This window comes from Aquarana catesbeiana, linkage group LG12 (genome assembly GCF_042186555.1).
Source record: "Aquarana catesbeiana isolate 2022-GZ linkage group LG12, ASM4218655v1, whole genome shotgun sequence".
Taxonomy (NCBI): domain Eukaryota; kingdom Metazoa; phylum Chordata; class Amphibia; order Anura; family Ranidae; genus Aquarana; species Aquarana catesbeiana.
In genome coordinates this window covers 97,864,566-97,884,665 of record NC_133335.1, presented here as the reverse complement: position 1 = coordinate 97,884,665, position 20,100 = coordinate 97,864,566, and the positions used below count along the sequence as shown (strand labels likewise).

At 44.7% G+C, this 20,100-nt stretch overlaps 1 long non-coding RNA gene across 1 annotated transcript in view; it reads right to left on the bottom strand.

Moving 5' to 3' along the window:
* LOC141114506 (uncharacterized) overlaps positions 1 to 19,522 on the bottom strand; it is a 35,806-nt gene extending 16,284 nt beyond the window's left edge. The window contains exon 1 of the long non-coding RNA XR_012236913.1: positions 19,394 to 19,522. This is a non-coding gene — a long non-coding RNA (uncharacterized lncRNA). The remainder of the gene's footprint in view (positions 1 to 19,393) is intronic.
* Positions 19,523 to 20,100: the final 578 nt, after the last annotated feature.

Sequence of the window (20,100 nt, the reverse complement as noted above, 5' to 3'; positions counted from 1 at the left end):
AACAAAAAGGACTCCGGGCGCACTGTGAGAAACTGACAGCACCCACCAGACACAAGGGCACAGCAAAAATCTGAACCCTTCTGCCCCTGCCAGCCTGATCAGTTTTGGACCATCGCAAAAGCAGGGATATCCTGTCCTCCTCACAGGTGACCTCCCGATCCAACATACCCCCATGGACCCTCTTGGAAGGGATGACTAGTTCGCTAATCCGAAAAGCTACATAAAAAGCCAGAGAGAAGGCAGTTTTAAACAAAGACCTTGTAGGCTGAGGAACTGTGGGAAACCAACTGGGCTAAAACATTTTGCAGAATATTAAACGAAACAGGGCGCCTGGAATCCATGCACTCCTGAGACGTACGATACCCCTTTAAAACCTGTCGGACCCAAAACTGCAATTTGAAGAAAAATGCTAATCCTGCCAATTTCCGCTCCACAACTGACACCAACACCCTATCCTCAAGGTTCCATGAAACAAAGTAAAGGACCAGCAACCTCACCTCCGGGCCCTCTTGCTCCACCTCAGCCTGCTGCAGCAAAAACAACCACTCTTGCCATAATTTATTATAGGCTGTCCACGTCATGTCACGCACTGACCGTCTGATCCATCCAACCCCAAAGCAATCCTCCACAGCCATTTGGAACAAGGGACCCTGCGTTTCTCCACTGCCGGTGCCAACTCCTGGAACCTGCCCCACTGAAAGGGAGACAATGCATCAGCTAAGCCGTTCTCAACTCCCGTGAGGTGAAAAGCATAAAAACATTTAACTGTAGACAACCTAACACTAGGTGCTAAAGAAGTCAGACCACTGGTGGCAACCAGGCTGTGACACGGTTGATGACTTGTACCAACCCAAGATTGTCACCGTGAAAATACACTTTAAGGTCCTTAGGCACAACCCCCAGGGGCGAGATCACCGAATCCACTAAAGGCTGCGAGGGGAAAGGGCCACCCATGCGGCCCAACGCTAGTTCCTTTTGCAATTTCTCAGAAACCACTGCAGGATGTTGCAAGGCCGAAAGCAAGTTCTGGGACAATGGTGGAACAGAGGCCAGGGAACAAGGTATGCGAAAGCCTTCGGAGAAACCCACCCCTGTCAACCGAGCAGCCTCCTGATCCGGATATCTATCAAGGAAAGGCCGCATCCTTTTCACCCTCACTAATGTCATCCCTTTTCTTAACAGACTCGCTGGCACGGCCCTTCTCCCGCTTGAAGCAGCGGGACAAGGGATGCAAACCTCTGCAGCCAGAGCACTTGTGCTGGTAACGGCAAGCCCCCCAAACTTACAGGAGCCTTCATTATACTGCCAGCAGACACCCCTTTTCTTTGTGGCTGGTTGTCCAGGGGTAGATGTGCCACCGGCCCCCCTGGAAAAAACTGATTAGGGGCCCATGCCGAGGTCATAAGTCGCATCCACAAACTAATGTCCTTGTGGTCCCACCACAAGGATGGGTGAATAGATCTCTGCTGCCGGAACTGCTCGTCGTACCTCAACCATGCGGATTCCACGTAGACCCTGTAGGCCTCCCTGATGGCGTCAAGATAACAGTGTTCCGGATTCTTCTCCCCAATTACACTTGCCATAATGGCAAAAGCCTGCAGCCAATTAAGGAAAGTCCACGGGATAAGCCTGTACAGCCGTTTTTCTTCATCCTCCTTTTTGCTCTCCTCTGACTTGACCCTATCCAGATAAAATTTTTCCAGGGGTAGCAGAGAGAAAATCCCCACAAACTCACCCTTCCAAATTTTTTTGCGGAATTCCAGGTTCAGGTGCGCACCCAGAAGCCCCTCAAAACAAACGTAAACCTCACATTTCGCTGAGTTAGCCAATCTGACTGAATCCTGTTTGGTAACGGCCTCCCCCGAGGACTCAGCCTTGTCCCTCAACGCCAACTTGTGCCCCGCTGCAGACTGGCCCAGCGCTGCGATTGCCACTGCGGCTGGCACCACCGCAGGGATCAACCCTGGACACCGAAGCCAGCCTCGTCGCCTCTGACCCACCAGCGGGATCCACACTGACGGCATGGCTTGGGCACTAGTTTCTGGTCCAAATGGCTGGACCAGCTCCCTCAAACCCAAAAGGAACCTGCAACCACTCATCTGACCTAGATGTGGTGTGACCACGGCCTGCACTAGAAGGGGCAGAATGTGTGAGCAAATCAGAACGCAGAGCCGCCAACTCCGTGCAGGACAGGGCCCTCCCCCCTAGACACACATTATCATCAACAGCAGAAAACACAGACATGTTAGAAGTAGTAGACTTACCAGGCTGCTTAGGAAGGATCCCACCAGCCACAGGTCCCGTCTCCATCGATGCAGGGCGTCCATGAGACTCCTCCACCTCTGAAGCAGGCAACTTGCCCTCCGTTTCCCTCATCTATCTCCACGTCTCCTCTCTCCGGCAGCACCCCAGGAGTAGTGGCCCTGGATGCCGAGGATCCGTGCGGCTGCTGGCCCTACCTGCTTGCGCCGGCTTCACCCACCAATTTCTGGGTCACCTTACCAGAGCGCCCAGGGCCCTGGGTGCTCGCCGCTGGTCTCACTCCACCGCTCCTCTGCACCTCTTACATCACCTGGTGCTGGCTGGTCCTGGGAGAGCCCCCGGCCACAGAGGTAAAGGGCCAGGGGGCCGTAGCAGCACGATTCCCCCGTTGAGGCTCTGCCCTCACTGACTCATTGCCGGGGGAGGAGCCCACCTGTTTGATGCGGGGCGGGCCGGGGAGAGACACAGACACCCCCAGAAGCCCTGCCCCTGATGAAGGGGATTCCTTCCAGGAGCACCACTCGCGAGCACAGCTGATCGCTTTGCAGGTAGTCCTGAAGGGGCCCGCATGGGACTCCCAATGTGGCACTGAGCTCTGGGGGAGGAGACCAGAGAGAAGTGCTCCAGGGGAGAGAGAAGCGCTCCAGGGGCCGAGACCTCCAAGCTCGTACGGATTCTTGCCCCCCTGACCCAGAGACTCGATCTCGCAGGACAGAGAGCTGCTTCTGCAGCCACTTCGCTCCTTTGGACGCCGTCTCTGCCCTGAGCTTGGAAAGCAGCCTGTCCACGTCTGCTATCTCGTCCAGCAACTGTAGGGGATCCAAGTTGCTACCCGCGCTGTGAGATCCTGTGGACACGGGGTTTCAGCAACTATAACGCACAATATCTCCAAAACCAAAGTGGCACAAACGTTTATTTTTGCAGCCCAAACCAGCACAAATGCGGCACAAAAGAATGGCGTGTTTGTTTTTAAAATTCAGCAGCATGGGGTGCAAAGTGGGCGGGGCTTACATTGAATTGAATGTTTAATATCTCAGAAACCAAACCGGCACAAACGCTCATTTTTGCAGCACAAACGAATGATATGTTTGTATTCATGTTTTACAAACATGGGGTGACAACTTCACACAGCTCAAATGTAGCACTAAGCAACAAGACTGGTTTTGTGTCATTTGGGTGTTGTAGGGGGGCTGAGTAACCTTTGGTGGCCTTTAATAAATCATTAATAATGCAAAAACTATGAAAGTCAGAAAGGAAATTTAAACAGCACAAACGTAGCACTAAAGAAACACACTTGAGTTTTTATTTGTGCTGATTGTAGGGGGGGTTGGGGTTTGAAAAAAAAAAAAAAAACTGTTATAACTTAAAACCATAACAGCAGAAATAAAAATTTTAGCAGCACAAACCAGCACTAACCAACAAGACCAGTTTTGTGCCATTTGGGTGTTTTAGGGGGGGCTAGGTGATGTCATAGTCTGGAAAAAAACAATTGCTAATATCTTAAAAATAAGAGCAGCACAAATGTAAATTTTTACGGCACAAAACAGCACAAACGTAGCACTAAAGAAACACACTTGAGTTTTTATTTGTGTTGATTGTAGGGGGGCCAGCTTCGCTGAGCTACCAACATGTCCTTAATAGTGGTAGCAGTGAGGGGGAAGATCAGTAGTTTGAAAATCTTCCAGCTGTTCAGTGAGTTCCCTTGTGGCGTCATGCGAAAAGGAATCCTGATTGCTCACCATCCTGGAGACTGCTTGATGCACACCACTGCCTGGTCTCCTGTGGGCCGCTGAAAGTGGAGTCCTTGGGAGAGGAGCCACTGTGATCATAGGGAGAACTGTGCCTGTGACTCAGGGAAAACTGTGTATAATGCAAGTGCACAGAGAATAACCTATGCAAGGCCAATAGAAAAGGCCAGTCCAAGTCTTAAATAGTTCAAGGGAATGCCCTTGGTAGTATGGAGAGGTGGCCAGGAAGTGGGCTAAGGGAAAGTCTAAAATACTGAAGCACTTAGGGCAGAAGCTCTTCTCAGGAGTGGATTCAACTCTGTGAGGCATGATTAATAAAACAGTAACGCACCTTTAAGTGTAGTATTTAATGGAATATAAAGTTGGCAAAATGAAAATTGAACACACACACGTTAGACATGGTAATAAACTTGTCTGATACCAACACCATCAGGAACCTTTTTATACAAACACGTCGGTCCAGGTATACAGGGACTGCAGTATGACAGGGAGAAAGGAGCGCACATGCTCAGTACGAGCCTCGCACATGCTCTGAAAGGTTGTGCCCTGCTTCCCGGTGACATCACACACCATCTACAGCGCTGTGCACCACGCTGCCTTCCACCATCTATACCCAGAACGGCAGGGAGCTGGCCGGCCTTTCTCTGTGTCATACCGTGGTCCCTGCATACCTGGACAGACCTGTTTGATACCAACTCCATTGGGAGCCTTTTTATATAGACAAGTATTACCATGTCTCATGTGAGTGTTCAATTGTCGTTTTGCCAACTTTATATCTTATTAAATACTACACTTAGAGGTGCTTTTCTTTTTTTTACCCATGTCCCTCAGGGAGGACAGCCGCTCACCATGCTGCGAGTTATTCCGTACAGCTGCGGGGCTACGGGACCCTGCCCCATGCTAAGGGGGTGAGACGCACGCTGAAGTGAAAAACGTAGTTTGCGCTTCCCTATCTTACTCCTCGGGACCCACTTTGTGTAGCGATGCTGTAAATAGCACAGGGTTTTATTTGGTTGCTGTAGCGGGTGGATGCTGTCTGTCATTCCGGGAGCTCTTCCACACGGCTGCCGGGTACGCCCCCAGTATTTTACTTTTTTTTTTTAGCCACAAGTGTTTGGTATTTGACATTTTTTTCAGGCACTAGCCTTTCATATTTTACATTTGTTTAGCCTTTAAAGGGGTTGTAAAGGTAAAAATTTTTTCACCTTAATGCATTATATGCATTAAGGTGAAAAAACTTTTGACAATACCGCCGCCCCCAGCCCCCCCGTTTTACTTACCTGACACCTCGAATCTCCGCTGCTCGTTCTCGTCATCTCTATTGCAGCTCAGCCTGGTCGCTGATTGGCTGCAGTGGATGGATTGAAAGCAGCGCAGCCATTGGCTCGCGCTGCTGTCAATCACATCCGATGACGCGGCGCGCCGGGGGGTGGGGCCGAGTGATGCGGCTATAGCCGCCGGCTGTATCACAGGAGCGCGCCCGCAACAACTAAGGAGCTCGCATTAAGGTGGTTATTTCTTGCGGGGAGGAGCTGAAACAGACGCCGAGGGACCCCAGAAGAGAAGGTTCGGGGCCACTCTGTGCAGAACGAGCTGCACAGTGAAGGTAAGTATAACATGTTTGTTATTTTTTAAAAAAAATAAAATTACCTTTACAACCCCTTTAAGCCACTAGTGGTTCATATTTTTATTTTTTACAGCCACTAGTGCTTGGTAATTTACTTTTTTTACCCTCAAGTGCTTGGTATTCATTTTTTTTCAGCCACTGTTTGGCAATTTAGGGTTTGCTAACTGAAATGTTTCTACGACTAGCACTTCAAAATTTAATTTTTTTTTTCAGCCACTAGTGTTTGCTAATTTTAATTTTTTTCAATCGCTATTGGTACACATTTACATTTTTTTCTCAGCCACTGGTGTGTGGTAACTTACATTTTTTCAGCCTCTACCATTTCATTTTTTAACATTTTTTAGCCACTAGTGTTTGGTCATTTACATTGTTTTAACTCGCAGTGGTTCATTTTTTTTTTTTTTTTTTTTAGCTACCAGTGTTTCATATTTAAATTGTTTTTCAGCCACTAGTATTTGATAATTTACACTTATTAAAGCCACTAGTGTCATATTTAATTTTTTTTTTAGCCACTAGCGTTTTGCAATTTATATTTTTCAACCACTATTGTTTCATGGTTTCTTTTTTTAGCTACTGTTTGGGAATTTACACTTTTTTCAGCCACTAGTGTTTGCCATTTTACATTTCTTCAGCCACTAGTGTTTGGTAGTTTACATTTTTTTGTCACTAGTGTTTCATGTTTACATTTGTTTTAGCCACTCTTGTTCGGTAATTGACATTTTTCCAACCACTATTGGTTCATATTTTCATTTTTTTTCAGCCACTAGTGTTTGGTAATTATTTACATTTATTAAAGCCACTCGTTTTTCATATTTTATTTTTTTTCAGCCACTAGTGTTTTACAATTTATATTTTTCAACCACTATTTTGTGGTTTACTTTTGGGAATTTACACTTTTTTCAGCCACTAGTGTTTGTCAGCTTTCATTTTTTTCTGCCAATAGTGTTTCATATTTTAATTTTTTTTCAACCACTAGTGTTGGTTAATTTACAATTTTTTAGTCACTGTTTCACATTTTACTTTCTTTTACCTACTTGTGTTTGGGAGTTTACACTTTTTAAAAACCATTAGTGTTTCATATTTTACAGTTTCAGCCACTAGTGTTTGGTAGTTTACTTTTTTAGCCACTAACGTTTGGTATTTTACATTTTTTATGTGTAATTTGTTTACCACATATGATTGTATTACCATCTCACACAAAAGGTCAGCCTGCAGCTCTGAACAGCGCTCATCCTAATAAATCTAGCTCTGCTATCTTCTATTTTCAGTTTTATTTCCATGAAAGCATATAATAGTGAGGGTGGTATTTGTATAGTGGAAATATGTATGTCTACAGTCTTCATTAAAGGCGTTGTAAAGGTTTGTTTTTTATTTTCTAATTAGGTTCCTTTAAGCTAGTGCATTGTTGGTTCACTTACCTTTTCCTTCGATTTCCCTTCTAAATGTATTTTTTCTTTGTCTGAATTTCTCACTTCCTGTTCCTCCTCTGTCAGCTTGCCCCCCATCATCCGAGCCGTTCTGGTTCTGGCGTTAGTCAGTGTACTCGCCCTCTTCCTTGGGACTACATCCCTGCGGGAAGACGCCGTGTACGTTCACAGGCACGGGAGGCAGGGGGTCCGCGGGCGTGTCCAAGACGCTGTAGTTCCACCTCCTGTGCCTTGTTATTGTACTGAATGACCATCTAAGCTGCACAGCCCCGCCTTAACTCCGCCCCCTTATTTGCTGCATTGAGAGTTGGACTCAGGATCGCCGGCTCGGCTGCAGAGTTTGATTAAAAGGACAGCAGCAACTAGAAAAAGTTGTTTTAAACAATATATATCACAATATTTAGCCAGATATTGAAACGAGAACTAGGCTTGTTATGTGACACGTCGAAAAAGTGGCACTGCGCATGCGCGATGCCGCTAAGCTTCAAGGGAATTGTAGTTTCTTTGAGGCCTTGACATAGCTTTAGTGAACGCGCTCCAAAACCCGAAAGTTGAGGAGAGAATCAAGAGAGGGAACGAGGAAGTGGAGAAATAGCATAATTATTTAACAGGTAACTAAATATTTTAAGCAGAAATAACTATATTCACTATGTATAAAGCACAGAGAACACATATTTGCTAAAAAATTTTACTTTTACAACCCCTTTAATCAAATATTTCTTAAAAAGGTAAACATTGGGAACAGCATGGGGTTTACTCCCTGTTTTCTCTGCGTGAAATCAGCAAACACTTTCAAAATTGGGCAGCACAGTGGTGTAGTGGTTAGCACTTTCACCTAAGCAGTAAGAAGGGCACTACCTGCCTGAAGTTTGCATGTTCTCCCTGTGCCTGCGTGGGTTTCCTCCGGGTACTCCGGTTTCCTCCCACACTCCAAAGACATGCTGGTAGGTTAATTGGATCCTGTCTAAATTGTCCCTAGTAAGTATGAATGTGAGTTAGTAACCTTGGATTGTAAGCTCCTTGAGGGTAGGGACTGATGTGAATGTACAATGTATATGTAAAGCGCTACGTAAATTGACGGCGCTATATAAGTAACTGAAATAAATAAAAAAAATAAAATAGAAGCTGCTTGCTAGGGATGAGCTTCGAGTTCGAGTCGAACTCATGTTCGACTCGAACATCGGCTGTTTACCAGTTCGCCAAAGCCGCGGAACACCCTTTAAAAGTCTATGGGAGAAATCAAAAGTGCTAATTTTAAAGGCTTATATGCATGGTATTGTCATAAAAACAGTTTGGGGAACTGGATCCTGCCCCAGGGGACATGGATCAATGCAAAAAAATGTTTTAAAAACGGACGTTTTTTCGGGAGCAGTGATTTTAATAATGCTTAAAGTGAAACAATAAAAGTGTAATATTCCTTTAAATTTCGTACCTGGGGGGTGTCTGTAGTATGCCTGTAAAGGGGCGTGGGGGTCCCCCTAAATTCCATACCAGGCCCTTTAGGTCTGGTATGGATATTTTTTTTTTTAATAATCAGAATTTTTTTAATATTTCCATTTTACAATACAACAATCTTCATACATTGTTACAAACAACAAAAAAAAAAAAAAGAAAAACCCCTCCTCACCCACCCCAGACCCTTATTACATTACATTTCTACTACCACATTTGCTTAAATCTTATCCCTCCCCCCCTTTCCAAACCACTTGGTAATCCTGTAGTTACTCCTTTCCCCTCCTCTCTTTGTGCAAGAAGACCTCTTACCCTTCGTGAGAAAGAGAGAGGGAAAAAAAAAAAAAAAAAAGGTGTGCGTGTTTATCAATTTGTATTTGTGTACGCGGCCCTCATTGGCCAAACTATTCTAGTAAGTGTTGTTACCCTTTACCCATCAAAACACAAAAAAAAAAAACCCCACCCCAAACACCATGTTGTCATTATATTTAATTGGAGAGGAGGCCCTCCATGGCCAAACTATAAGTGTTGTTACCCTTTACCCATCGTAAAAAAAAAAAAAAAAAAAAAAAGGGGGGGGGGACATAAAAGTGCATAAGTGTACATAAGTGAAAAAAAAAAAAAAAGATGAAGCTGTGCTGTTCATTTCCCCCCCCCTTTTTTTTTTTTTTTGTTGTGTTTTATCATAATGGGGAAAGAATTATAGATAAGGCCTGGGGGGAGGGGGGGGGGATGAAGGAGTGTGGTGGTGTATGGAGACCGTTTTTTGGTCGGTAGGTCAACCCCGAGTAAGGGGCTTAAGGAACCTGCTAACAGCAGGGAAGGGAGGGGACCTGTGCTTGTGGGACGCACATCTACACAGGCCTCCACCTGGGTTAGTAAAGGTACTCCAGGGGGGAGTATCATGGTGTAGGGATGGGGTATGTATGGTTTTCTACATGGAACAAGTAAAAAATGTAATTTTTAATTTTAATAGGGATTGTTCTAGGGATATGTGGGTAGGTAGGGTCAGCGATGATGGAATAAACAAGAATAAGGTCAGGGAGAAAATAATGAGGGGCAGATACCGGGAGCCTATAAGGGAAACTTAAAGAATGGCAACAACTTTGAAAATCATCTTATATAACGTAAGGGGGTTAAGCTCACCGAACAAGAGAAAGCGCCTGTGGATTGAGCTGCAACATTATGGAGCGGACATTGTCTTTTTACAAGAGACTCACTTTAAGGGTGATTCTGTCCCTAGCTTACCCCAGAGTACTATGAACCAATGGTACCATGCAGTGTCCCCAGTCGCAAGGGCCAGAGGAGTCACAATGTCTTTTAAGAAGTCATGTCCATGGAAAATGGAGACAGTTCAGAGTGACCCTGAGGGACGCTTCTTATTTGTGAAAGGTACACTGCATGGTGCACGATATACATTTGCGACGATTTACGCACCAAATGAAGGGTCAGTAAATTTTTTTGTTAAAATATTTAAGAAATTGGAACAATTTAGAGAGGGCTGTCTGATGATGGGCGGAGACTTTAACCTGGTGCTGGATCCCAATATGGATACATCAACAGGAAGAACTGCCTTGTCATTTAGAGCCCTAAAACGAATTAAACAACTTATACGCTCTCAACATCTGGTGGACTGTTGGCGGGTATTACATGCAGGAATCAAAGACTTTAGCTACTATTCAAAAACACACGACATGTACTCGCGTCTAGACCTTCTCCTGGTGGACCAGTTCCACCTGGAGAATGTCATTTCATGCACAATCGGTCCCATCACTACATCAGATCATGCCCCAATAGCATTAACGTTCCAACTAATTCAGATGGGGGGTCTGGAACGAACATGGCGTTTGAATGAGTCGCTATTGGATAGGGAAGAAATAGTAGAGAAATTAGGAGTTAAAATAAAAGAGTACTTTGAAATAAACAAGACAGGGGAAGTATCTGACCAAATGGTGTGGGAGGCCCACAAAACTGTCATAAGAGGGGATTTAATAGCATATGGCTCGTACATAAAAAAAGAAGGGAAAAAAGAGATAAAAGACCTATTAGATAAAATCAGTGAACTGGAGGGGAAGCACAAGAGGAAGCTTGACCCTACAGATAATAGGCGCCTAGAGGCCTTACGAACGGAGCTCTCACAGTGCCTAGAACAAAAAGTTAGAAATAAAATTAGGTTCTTCGCAAATAGGGCATATGAACAGGGTAATAAGTGTGGGCGGCTACTAGCTAAACAGCTTAAAAAGCAACAGGAATCCAGACACGTCCATAGTTTACTGGTTAGAGGTAAGAAGGTAGTTGGAACGAAAGCCATAGCTGCAGAATTTAGTAAATTTTATGAGGCATTATACAATATTTCCGAAGTAGATAATGAAAGCCCTGAGAGAAAAGAGATACAGGATTACATCAATGAAGCATCAATGCCTAGGCTGTCTAAAACAACTACAGAAGAGTTAAAGCGCCCAATCACAGTAGAGGAGCTGGAAAGGGTAATAGCAACATTGCCATTAGGGAAAAGCCCAGGCCCAGACGGGTTGACTAATATATATTATAAAAAATTCCTTCCAGTATTAAGAGAACCACTGTGTAAATACTTCAATTCAATTAATGCGTCTAACCCATTACCACCAGAAGCCCTTCTGGCGCATATAACAGTATTGCCAAAAGGAGGGAAAGATCCCCAGATCTGCGCAAACTACAGGCCTATTTCCCTTCTTAATTCGGATACTAAATTGTTAGCAAAGATCTTGGCTCTGAGGCTCCAGGGACACATAGGGGGGATGATACATCTGGACCAGACTGGGTTCATGGAAGGGCGTGAGGCGAGAGATAACACTATTCGGGCGCTTAATGTCCTCCACTGGATGCAGTCTGGTCCAGATAGGGCCCCAAGGATCATTCTGTCAATGGATGCCGAAAAGGCCTTTGACAGGGTGAATTGGGGCTTTATGAGAGAAATGTTGAAGGGAATAGGCCTGGGGGAGCGGATGATGGGATGGATAATGTCGATGTACGCGGGCCCTAAGGCAAGAATTAAAGTAAATGGAACGTTGTCAGAAAGCTTTAGTATCCAAAATGGTACGAGACAAGGTTGCCCATTATCACCCTTAATATTTGCAATAATATTAGAGCCATTCTTACGTAAAATCAGAAATAATAGAGAGATAAGTGGGACACAAATAGGACAGGTGGAACATAAGGTCGCAGCATATGCTGATGACCTACTCTTTTTTCTCTCGTCCCCCCAGACATCGTTAGCTGCACTTATGCTGGAGGTACAAAAGTTCGGCTCCTTATCTAATTTTAAAATCAATCTGGGGAAGTCAATTATCCTTCCTATCCATGTCCCAATGGGACTGGAGATGACGCTGCGACATACGTATGCATTTGTCTGGGAGAGAGAGTCCCTGACGTATTTGGGGGTACGTATTAGTGTTGAAATGAAAAGACTATATGAAGTCAACTATGGCATACTACTGACGGAGATAGCGGAAGAGTTTAAAAAATGGAAAGGCCAATATCTAACTTGGTTTGGGAGGATTAATGCCATAAAAATGAGTATACTCCCTAGATTAATTTATATGTTGTACACAATACCAATTAAGGTACCGGGGTCTTTTTTCAGACAAGTGCGTAGGATGTTTGTGGCGTTTGTATGGAACGATAAAAGACCCAGATTAGCCCACGACCTTCTGAGAAGAAATAGGGCCGAGGGAGGATTGGGAATACCGGATATAGCCTTATATTACAAGGCTATGAGTCTAGTCCGGATTTTGAACTGGCACCATGATACTCAAAAAACTTTGGGTTCAAGTAGAAAATGCAATGGCAGGGGGGAATTTAGCAGGAGCACCTTGGATTCAGAGCACGTCAAGAGGGTTGTCTCAATGGGTGTCACCATTAACCCAGAATACATTGGAAGTTTGGGACAAGTTGAATAAGAATGGGGATTATGCCCCCTGGATATCACCTCTGGCTCCTCTGGAGGGATTCACCTGGTTCCCCCCGGGGGAGGAGATGGGGTATCTGGGGGCCTGGGGTGGAGGTGGAGATTCCACCTGTGGCAGGTTTGCTCCGGAGGGAGTTTTGTTATCTCTGACAGAGATGGTGTCTAGATATGGGACAGTGCATATGGCAGAGTGGAAATACAATCAATTAGTGAGTTTCTTTAATAAAAGCAAATCATCAATAAGACCTATGAACTCTCACTATATTTGAGAAACAATGTGTGCAGAGATCTAGTCCCAGGAACGTGCTGTCGCAAATGTATAAAGGGATACTTAAGGGACAGGAAGGTACAACTCCATACTATATAAGGGAATGGGAGAAGGAATTGGGACAGATACTGACTAACAATCAAATTAAAAGGATGATTACACTAACACATTCCTCATCCATCAGCTCAAAGGTACAAGAGATGGCGTACAAGTTCCTGTCAAGATGGTATATGACCCCAGTCAAATTGGCACAAATGTTTCCAACCATAAGTGATAGATGCTGGAGGGGATGTGGGCAGAAAGGCACATTTCTCCATCTGTGGTGGACATGCCCAGTAATTAAAAGATTCTGGGAGTCGGTGTCTCCATGGATCAGGAAATTGACGGTGGGACACCTGGAATTTCAACCACTACATTATTTGTTCCATGGGATGCCGGGCTCTAATAGAAAATATCGGGAGGGCATAACACCCCACCTATTAAACGCAGCGAAAAAAATAATACCGAAATTTTGGAAACAGATACAGGGTCCCTCAATATTAGATTGGAGAAAGGAAGTGAGTTTAATAATGGAAGCGGAAAGATGGGTTCATATGCTAAAGGGCCAACAAAGGAAATTTGAAAAGAAATGGGCAGGCTGGAAGGAATGTTTAGTTGAGATGGAAAAAGGAGACGGAGATGATTAAAACGAGAAGGAGGTGGAGGTACAGCCCTTGTAAATATGTAAAATAAAAGAGACTGACCTATGGAAGGAAGAAAAGAGGAAAAAAAAAAAGAAGAGGAAAGAAAGATGAAAGGAATATTGGAATTAGTTCGCTGGCCCAATATGTAGGGGAGGGTTTGGAGGGGGTGGGGTTGTGGTTCTCCTGTGTTTTTCCTTTCCCCCCTTTCCCTTTTTTTTTTTTTTTTTTAGGGGCTTTTTACACAAATACACAAATTGAATAATTGATAAACGGGTTTTTTTTTTTTTTTTTTTTACGATGGGTAAAGGGTAACAACACTTATAGTTTGGCCATGGAGGGCCTCCTCTCAAATTAAATATAATGACAACATGGTGTTTGGGGTGGGTTTTTTTTTTTTTTTTTGTGTTTTCTGGTGTTTTGATGGGTAAAGGGTAATAACACTTAATAGACAGTTTGGCCAATGAGGGCCTCGTACACAAATACAAAAGGTCTGGTATGGATATTAAGGGGAACCCTGGCCAAAATTTAAAAAAAAAAAAAATGGTGTGGGGTCCCCCTCAAAATCTATACCAGACCCTTATCCGAGCACGCAACCTGGCAGGTCGCAGGAAAAGAGGGGGGGACAAGAGAGCGCCCCCCCGAACCGTGCCAGGCCACATGCCCTCAACATTGGGAGGGTGCTTTGGCGTAGCCCCCCAAAGCACCTTGTCCCCATTTTGATGGGGACAAGGGCCTCATCCCCACAACCCTTGCCCGGTGGTTGTGGGGGTCTGCGGGCGGGGGGCTTATCGGAATCTGGAAGCCCCCTTTAACCCAGATCCCGGCCTCCCCCCTGTGTGAAATGGTAAGGGGGTACAAAAGTACCCCTACCATTTCACAAAAAAAAGTGTCAAAAAGGTTAAAAATGACGAGACAGTTTTTGACGATTCCTTTATTTAAATGCATCTTCCATCGGTTTCTTCCTCCATCTTCTTCTGATTCTTCCTCCGGCATCTTCCTCCGCTGCATCTTCTTCCCTTCTTCTCGGGCCACTCCGCATCCACCATGATGGGAGGCTCCCGCTGTGTGACGCTTCTCGTCTTCTGACGGTTCTTAAATAACGAAGGGCGGGGCCACCGGTGACCCCGCCCCCTCTGACGCACGGGGACTTGACGGGGACTTTCCTGTGGCTTTCCCCATGACGTCAGAGGGGGTGGGGTCACCGGGTGGCCCCACCCTCCATTTTCTAAGAACCGTCAGAAGACGAGAAGCATCACACAGCGGGAGCCTCCCATCATGGTGGATGCGGAGCGGCCCGAGAAGAAGGGAAGAAGGCGCTGCGGAGGAAGATGCCGGACGAGAACACCGGAGGAAGAATCAGAAGAACCAGAAGAAGCAGAAGATGGAGGAAGAAACCGAAGGACGATCGAAGAAAGAAGATAGGAGGAAGAAACCGAAGGACGATAGAAGATAGAAGGATTTAAATAAAGGAATTGTCAAAAAATGTCTTGTCATTTTTAACATTTTTGACACTTTTTTTGTGAAATGGTAGGGGTACTTTTGAACCCCCTTACCATTTCACACAGGGGGGAGGGCCGGGATCTGGGGGTCCCCTTGTTAAAGGGGGCTTGCAGATTCTGATAAGCCCCCCGCCCGCAGACCCCCACAACCACTGTGCAAGGGTTGTGGGGATGAGGCCCTTGTCCCCATCAACATGGGGACAAGGTGCTTTGGGGGGCTATTCCAAAGCACCCTCCCAATGTTGGGGGCATGTGGCCTGGTACGCCTCTCTCGTCCCCCCTCTTTTCTTGCGGCCTGCCAGGTTGCGCGCTCAGATAAGGGTCTGGTATGGATTTTTGGGCGGGCCCCACGCCATTTTTTTTTTTTAAATTTTGGCGCAGGGTTCCTCTTAAAATCCATACCAGACCTGAAGGGTAAGGTATAGATTTTGAGGGGGACCCCACGCCATTTTTTTTTTTTTTTACATTTTGGCTGGGGTTGCCCTTAATATCCATACCAGACCTGAAGGGCCTGGTATGGAATTTAGGGGGACCCCCCACGCCATTTTTTTTTAAATTCTGGTTCAGGGTTCCCCTGTGGGAAATTCCCATGCCGTTTTTATCAATGAACTTATGTGTATTGTCGGACCGGCAATTCATTAATAGCCGCGAGTAGTTTTAAATGACTTTTTTTCCTTTGAAATGACATTTTGCTGTCAGACTGTTCTAAACACGGGAAACATGCGCCCCTTTACAGGCATATTATAGACACCCCCCAGGTACGAAATTTAAAGGAATATTACACTATTGTTTCACTTTAAGCATTATTAAAATCACTGCTCCCAAAAAAACGGCCGTTTTTAAAACTTTTTTTTGCATTGATCCATGTCCCCTGGGGCAGGACTCAGGTCCCCAAACACTTTTTATGATATTAACTTGCATATAAGCTTTTAAAATTAGCACTTTTGATTTTTCATGTTCGTGTCCCATAGACTTTAACAGTGTTCGCGTGTTCGAACGGTGTTCGCATGTTCTGGTGCGAACCGAACAGGGGGGTGTTCGGCTCATCCCTACTGCTTGCTAAGAAATGTGGTATCAGTAGAAAATATGTCGCATTACCTTGTCCGGTGTAACAGTAAGCCAGTAAATCAGTAACAAATTCAGGATCTGGTACAGAACATCACTCTATTGTGTAGCAATGAAGCACAAATTGCTTGGACACCAACTGGGGTCAGATCAGCTCTAAAAAGGGACCAAAACACCAAAAACAGGCCTAGATTTTAGCCTGAAAATCAGCAAAAGCCTTTGTGGGCAGTTTCTAGTGTATAATGAATCCAAGCAACCAACAAACATGTATGCAGCCTCAAAATTTGCACTCTCCTGCTCGCATTTGGTGAGTGGATTTAAACTGGGGCGAGTGATGGCAAGGCTGCATGGCCAACAGTCCAATCTGTACCTATGCTTAGAGCCCCGCTGTGATTGGCGGCCGAGGAGGAAAGGTGCGTGCCCAGGAAAAGTAGTCTGGTGAGCCACACACAGGCAGAGCAGTACACAGGTGCTCTCCCTACAATACAGTATGACCTCTCTGAGCCTAGCTTCCCATCCCAGCCGATGTAGCTGGAAAGCAGGAAGGAATGAGTCGGAGGATTGCGATAATTACCCAGGTAGGCAGTGCAGTGACAAGCCTTCCAGTTTGTACAGTTTTCTTCTCCTTATGCTCTATTAAAGTCTCCAGCAGTTCAGCCAGAGCAGTGCAGTGTGAGCAGACTGGTCTCAATGTGTGGTGTGTGGATCTCGGTGCTGGATTGTACTCCCACCCTCTGTGCTGCAGCTACTCTCCTCACTGCCAGACTGAATAAAAGGGGGAAGTGGGGACATGCAAGCGTGGACCCGCACACAGAGAGGAGGAGGCTTGTACATAGGAAGAGGGAGAGCAGAAGTTGCATTAGTAAATAGTTCATGTCTCTTTCGTCTGCCCCCAGTGCCCCTGTCCCTCTCGTCTGCCCCCAGTGCCCTGTGCCATATTGTTAAAGTTGTTGTTGGTAGTATTTGATTGCGTAACTTAATTCTGCATAAAACATTTAACAGTGTCATTCCATGAGAATTTATGAGAGCGTATTTAGGGGCGGAATTAGGGACGGGGCAATGTATGGATTGGGTGGGGCAACTGGTGGCGAGTAACTTGAAATTTTGAGCCCTGATGTATGGATTGGTTTTCCCTGTTAAATTATCTGTTTTTCTTTTCAACCATTACTAATATCTATCTGTATACATGACTCCAACAGGTTAGTGACAAGTTGGTATAAAAAGAATGTTTTAACAGTAAAGTTGTATTCTGCATATTAGTACTTTTATACAATAGGTACAAATTTTCAAGTACCGTATATACTCGAGTATAAGCCGTCCCGAGTATAATCCGATCCACCTAATTTACCACAAAAAACGGGGAAAACTTATTGACTCCAGTATAAGCTGAGGGTGAGAAATGCAGCATCTACTGTAAGTGGAAAAGAGGGTCAACAATGCCCATCTGCAGCTGCATGGCTCACTGTGTCCATTGCATACCTTCCCTGTGTCCATCCATTGCATGCCTTCCCTGTGCCGATCTGCCTACCTGATCAGCGTGTCATGCAGTCAGATCTGATCAGCCATCCAGTGTACAAAAGCCTCCTACCTGATCAGCGTGTCATGCAGTCAGATCTGATCAGCCATCCAGTGTACAAAAGCCTCCTACCTGATCAGCGTGTCATGCAGTCAGATCTGATCAGCCATCCAGTGTACAAAAGCCACGCCTCCTCCTCGTCCTTGATAGGCTGAACACTCAGTTTCCCAGCAGTCAGTGTTCAGTGTTCCATGGGATGAGGACGAGAGGACGTCCGTGATAGGCGGAACACTGACTCACTGCTGGGAAACTGAGTGTTCCCCTATCACGGACAAGGAGGCGTGGCTTTTGTACACTGGATAGCTGATCAGATCTGACTGCCTGACACGCTGATCAGGTAGGCAGATCGCAGTAACGCGAGTATAAGCCGAGGGGGGCACTTTCAGCAAAAAAAAAAAAGTGCTGAAAAACCCGGCTTATACCCGGCTTATACTCGAGTATATACGGTCATATCACATCAAGCATAATACAACAAAGATATTTGCTTCACTGTTAATACCAATCTATAACCAAAAAAAAAATGGGTATTTCCTCCTCCTCTTTTTGGGTTCTTCCTCCTCCATGTGTCTGGCTCTGCTTTTTCTCATTATTCCATTCTGGTTACAGTACTGAATTCCATGTATCTCTGAACTTCAGCTGCTATGACGTGGTGCTCACTTTACTTATGTAAATGTATGCAATCTTTTTGGATAAAAACTGGAAGAGGATAGGAGGAGGAAGAACTGAATAGGATATACTCAATGTATTTTTTTGGATATAGACATATTTGGATGTTTGTACCTATTGTATAATTGTTCTTATTTGATATATATTGATGTTTGCAAATGTCTATTTTAAAATTGAACCAAAAAAAGAAAATTTGGATTTAAGTACACATTTCTGTATTTGATCACATGCACAGGATCTAAATCTTTCTGAATGACATTCACTGTATCATAACTGTTGAAGAATTTTGTGAACGGTGCCTTGACCATACTGTGCTAGGATACATGGTTAAAGCTTACTCTCAGGCAGTGGCGTCACTAGGGGGTGGCTACTGGGGCTATAGACCAGAATCTGGGCCCAAAGCCCAAGTCTCTTACCTAGGGTTGGCTCTGGGCTCCATCTGCTCCGCTGGTGGCCAAGGGAGGAACATGACTAGTTAATATCATCAGGCACAAGTTCTTATCTATATTCAGCAGTTCCAACAATTTAATCATTGTCCCGATGCCCACTTCTATACCAATCTGCCGGGCAATGTAATTGTCGGGAACCGCAGCACAAGGATTACTCCTCTGGGACTATTTGATGATTTTCGGGCTCAGGCGGAGTAATCTTTTTGCTGTGGTTCCCAGCAATTACATTTCCCGGCAGATTGGTATAGAAGTGGACGTCGGGACAATGAATAAATTGTCAGAAATTCCGAATATAGATAAGAACTTGTGCCTGATAACATTAACTAGTCATGTTCCTCTCCTGGCCACCAGCTCAGCAGATTGAGCCTAGTCCGGTCTGGATCACCACAAGCAGCAAGCATTTGAGCTGAGGGGTTAAACGGTACAGTTGCTTCCCCTGGCCCCCAGCTGCTGCAGACAGGGGACCCCGAAGTAAGAAGGGGGGATCGACAGAGATAGAGATATTCTATATCTCTAGGAGATGGATATTTATACACATGTGTATGCCTGCCCAAGCTCATAACTTTCTTTACTTCTCTGCTATGGGCTCTAGCCCCAGATCTTTTGTAAACCTAGCAATGTTCCTGCTCTCAGGCCTCCCAAAGAGAATATAAAACCAATAATGATTGTTATAGTGTTACTAAAGGCATATGTTTAAATTAAAATAACAAAGATGTTATACTTACATTCTCTGCACAATGCTTTTGCACATAGTGGGCCAGAAGCTCCTCTTCTGCAATCCCCCGTTGGCGATCTTGGATCCTCCTCTACCCTGTGAGAAGAGAAAGAGATGTAAGAAAAGGACACAAAAAAAAAAAAATCGAAAATTTCCCCAAGGGGTTTTTAAAGCAGCAAAACATTAAGTAATAATATAGGAATAGAGTAGATCAGTTATTCAAGATAAAATTCAAATATGCGATAAGTTTATTGTAAAATACAAACTCTGATTCACGTTTAACAAACAACAGCATAAAACATCACTCATGGCCAAGAGGCCCCCAGGCGAACATATTGCCAGTAGCGTATACAAAATTGATATCCACATGAATACCCCAATGCATTTCGACCCATTCTGGTCTTCAGGGATTTTTGATTCTAGGGAAGTATATCAAAAATTAAAATTGGACTTAGGATTAGTGTGAGTGGGATAAATGAAGTGGGATTATATTAAATGGGGTATAATACCCAATTAGGTCAAGATGAAAAAGTGAATGTGCTGGGTGTGCCACATGTGATAATGGGTGTGGAAATAATCGTGTTAGAAAACGCTAAAAGATATATGGTGTGGGAAACAAGAATAGTGTAAATAAACCAAGAATGATGAAGACTTAAAAGTGTATATTAGGTATCTATAACAGTGAAAAATCCATATATCAGTTAGATTAAACAAAAT